Source organism: Rutidosis leptorrhynchoides, chromosome 2 (assembly GCF_046630445.1).
Source record: "Rutidosis leptorrhynchoides isolate AG116_Rl617_1_P2 chromosome 2, CSIRO_AGI_Rlap_v1, whole genome shotgun sequence".
Lineage (NCBI taxonomy): Eukaryota > Viridiplantae > Streptophyta > Magnoliopsida > Asterales > Asteraceae > Rutidosis > Rutidosis leptorrhynchoides.
In genome coordinates this window covers 693,036,149-693,040,237 of record NC_092334.1, presented here as the reverse complement: position 1 = coordinate 693,040,237, position 4,089 = coordinate 693,036,149, and the positions used below count along the sequence as shown (strand labels likewise).

The window sequence follows — 4,089 nt, the reverse complement described above, 5'->3', positions numbered from 1 at the left end:
CAAAAATAGTAATACTTCTTGAACAGTTTCAGTTTCTGAGTTCCACAAAAGAGATTCCCTGTCACTTGTCTAAAATCTGTGCAGTTAGGCTTTGTAAAAAAGATGACACGGAAACATCATAATCATCCCAAATCGCAAAGCTGAATCCATGAATTCTGCACTAAAGGCTGTCTTTCGCATTTTGAAATAGATTAATTTACCATTAAAAAGCACTTCTTCAAGTTCTTAGATACTGACATAGTATATGTAGGCTTGAAAAACTGTCTCAACCCTTGTAATTTGGAATACGCATTTCTGTTTGTGGGTCTCTTCTGGCGGTTTTCCTTGTTACTTTACAAGACAACGAGCCAGCAAATATTAGCCAAGACAAAAAATATGGGGCTCAAAAGTCAAAATAAGGACCAAATTCAAAGAAACCTACCAGACAACACTAGATCATTAGCGACTTGATATATGGTAGATTAATTTACCATTAAAAAGCACTTCTTCAAGTTCTTAGATACTGACATAGTATATGTAGGCTTGAAAAACTCTCTCAACCCTTGTAATTTGGAATACGCATTTCTGTTTGTGGGTCTCTTCTGGCGGTTTTCCTTGTTACTTTACAAGACAACGAGCCAGCAAATATTAGCCAAGACAAAAAATATGGGGCTCAAAAGTCAAAATAAGGACCAAATTCAAAGAAACCTACCAGACAACACTAGATCATTAGCGACTTGATATATGGTAGATAGTTCTCGATCAAATTTTACAGTCGGGAATATGGTAGATAGTTCTCCATCAAATTCTGCAGCTGCGAAGATATCTGTAACGTAATATTGTTGTTACTGTAATCATATCTAGCTAACTATAAATCCGTATTTCAAACAACAGACAAGAAATTGTTTGTGGGTTAACAGATCATGCAATTCTTGTTAGGCTTCAGATAATTACTACCCGACAAGAAACCTCCAAAGTAGAATTTTTAGTTCTACTGAATTACATACTCTTCGCGTTACATCAGCTGCTATATAATAACATATGCACTTATCACGTTAACCATCTATCATTCTAAAGCTCGAAAAATATAATTTGTTATACATAGTAACGTTGATACCATTTGTTTTCACGATACAAGCAGTTAGAAAGTCCAAATTATTCGAAAAAATAAACGCTCGATCCCACTCGGCTTCCCTGTTCAATTGAAATACCAAACACATCATTTCTAAGAAACTAAATCATATCATACTTACATTTACATATACAGGGAACTGATGAGCGCAGCTGTAATTCAATTTAAAATGTACATATAGGTTCCAAAAAATGCTTAACCTCGTTTAGGCGAGATTACCTAAATGGAATCTCCGTTAGTGCTTAAACTTTGAGTAAACACTTCTTTTTGAGAAGCCACAAAGCAACATAAGTTGAGTAAGACCCCTCATCATCGAAGTATTGATTACAGTGGATAAGTACACCGAACGAGATACAGGATGGGGCCATATACTAAGAAGCTGGAAGCTTGGTAAACAAGATTAAATACTTACTGAAATGGAAACTCCAAAAAGAATGGAAATGGATACTTACTGATGTGATGTCCCGGTTGAGCCAACACTCGAGAGATGTCCATACAAAGGTTGGCTGGATACTTACTGTTTTTAACATTTAAACGTGTCGAATAAACTCATTGTCACTTTGTCATCATCCTAATCTGACAATCGTTAAACTGCCCGTATCAATCTTGATTAATGGAATGAGACAGTTATCGAAAAATGAGAAAACAAAATAATAGACTACTACAAAAGCTCTTACATTTAAATATTCATGTGACCATGGCTAAACTTTACCCTCTTTGCCTCTGGATCCTTATTCTTCTTTGCAAATAGAAGACCCTGATAAGTGTACAAACTGCCACTCTGTGTCTCCACAATTATCATTGAGGTGGAAATATAAACCTCTTAACCTGAAATTAACAAAGTTGAACCAATTTATCAACAACCACCAAAATCCCTAATTTTTATGAAAGTAAATAATCATAAGGAAAAACCCTAATTTCGTATGATTCAAGAACATCATAAGAAAAGCCCTAATTTTTTTGGAAAAAGATTTAACATCACAAGAAAAGACCCCAACTTAGTAACAAAATCAAAGAAAAAACCATGATTAAAACAAAATGTGAGTAAAAATGTACAACAATTACTTACTGCCTCAGGTGTTGTATCTCAAGTGCTTACTTGTCTTGATCATGTAAAGAACGTCGTCTTTGATCAATTTTGTATTCCCAAACATAGACCAGCACCTTCACCGCAGTGGTCTATTTTTAAAAGAAAAATAAGAGGCTTATAAACACTTGTTCTATGCAATCCCTAACACCTCTTCATATCAATAAAAAACATTTGTGTTAAAAAAGTATGAGGCTCGTTATTGTAAAATCAATCGGAACAAACAGGATAAAACCACCATGGCTGCAATAATCGTGTGGTCATTGAATGTTTCAAGCAAACTGATTGTTGCCCAGCCAAGATACAGTATATCTCAAAGTTTGACCGAATAACTCAGAAACAGAGTCATCATCAGAGACCCCTATTTTATAACGTTGGTACATGCTTTACACATATGACTTGGCTCTAGGATATAAAGGAACGTAAGCTACAAAAATCGTCCTTTAAGTGCTTACATTCTTTTTAACAGCTTGTAAGTGATATTTTTTTTTTAACAACATTGGTTACCAATTACCTCAACTGCAGTATCTCCGTAAGTGCCTGTTTGTCAAGATCTTATCATGAAACCAATGCAGGCAGCCTAGTACCAAAAGACACCGGTACTATATCCGACACCAGATTTAACATCAATGACATTGAAATAAATTTTAACATGTACCAAGGATAATAACTACCATAATGGAAAGAATCATAATTGTGGATTTTAAAGAGCTCAAATAAAATAGTATTGAAAAACCTCAGTTTCAGATAATTAAGATTGTTCGACTCCACAGCCATATATAATTTTGAACTTCCATTTCAAATTTCAGCAGTTAACCAAAAACTTTGTTGAAATTTCTGGAGTTTTCTATGATTATACATGAGAAATAAAAATGTAAGTATCATTCATTATCGACAACATGGACATTTTTCCTCACTAAGAAATTTGTTAAGACTCTAACTCCATCAAAACCATATGCTTGACAAATTTGTTAGTTAGGAATACTGTCCATGTTGCTGGTAATGAATGCTACTAAACCTCTAAATACAAAGATTTGGGTTAGGTATACCGAGTCTTTTTGCTTTCTAATCAAAATTGTGAAGCTGATAGACTATGTAAAAAACATAACTTGACACAGAACTAAAGCTTGTCTTTCGAGTTTTAAATAGATAGATTTGTTACCACCAAAGTGCCCTTGACAAGCTATATAGGCTTGAAAAACATCTTCGCAACCCTTCTAGTGTTTTTCCTTGTTAAAGAGTCAGCAAACCAGAGTCAGCAAACCATAGCCACGACACGAATTATGAGGCATAAAAATCAAACTAAGGAACAAAGTCAAAGATATGTACTGAACGGATCTAGATCTTCGATTAGCAACAATTTCTCATCGAGAAGCCACAAAGCAGCAAAATTTAGAGTAGGGAATATGGTGTCTTCTCCAGAATGCAAAAGCCCCCGTCAACCAAGTAGAAACATGAAAAGGACAAGCAATCAAACAATAGATGAATACCATGAAAGTAAATTTAGCTATAGATTAACTACGGCTTTAACACGAAAAAACTCCAATGACGAACATGTTGGGACCATATACTAAGAGTTAGATAGTTACTGCTACATGATATAATCATTTCAATAGGTAATAAGTATGTCTTTTAGTGATCAAACAATCAAATTCGGGCTCAAGATTGAGTATTAAAGATAATACGTGAGTTATCTTTTAGTGACGAACATGTTATAATCATTTCAATAGGTAATAAGTATGTCTTTTAGTGATCAAACAATCAAATTCGGGCTCAAGATTGAGTATTAAAGATAATACGTGAATATATTAACAGGTACTACCTCAGGCTTCTGGTATTCAGGGCAAATTCCCTATCTTCAGGCTGTCATCGACGACGATGGGTAAGAAGA

The 4,089-nt window shown here is 34.5% G+C and overlaps 1 long non-coding RNA gene across 1 annotated transcript; it reads right to left on the bottom strand.

Moving 5' to 3' along the window:
* Positions 1 to 467: 467 nt before the first annotated feature.
* LOC139894070 (uncharacterized) lies at positions 468 to 2,228 on the bottom strand. The gene is made up of 3 exons (XR_011774792.1): positions 2,181 to 2,228; positions 692 to 1,939; positions 468 to 600 (listed from the first exon to the last, which is right to left on the bottom strand). It is a non-coding gene; the product is annotated as an uncharacterized lncRNA (long non-coding RNA).
* Between the last annotated feature and the right edge of the window lie 1,861 nt (positions 2,229 to 4,089).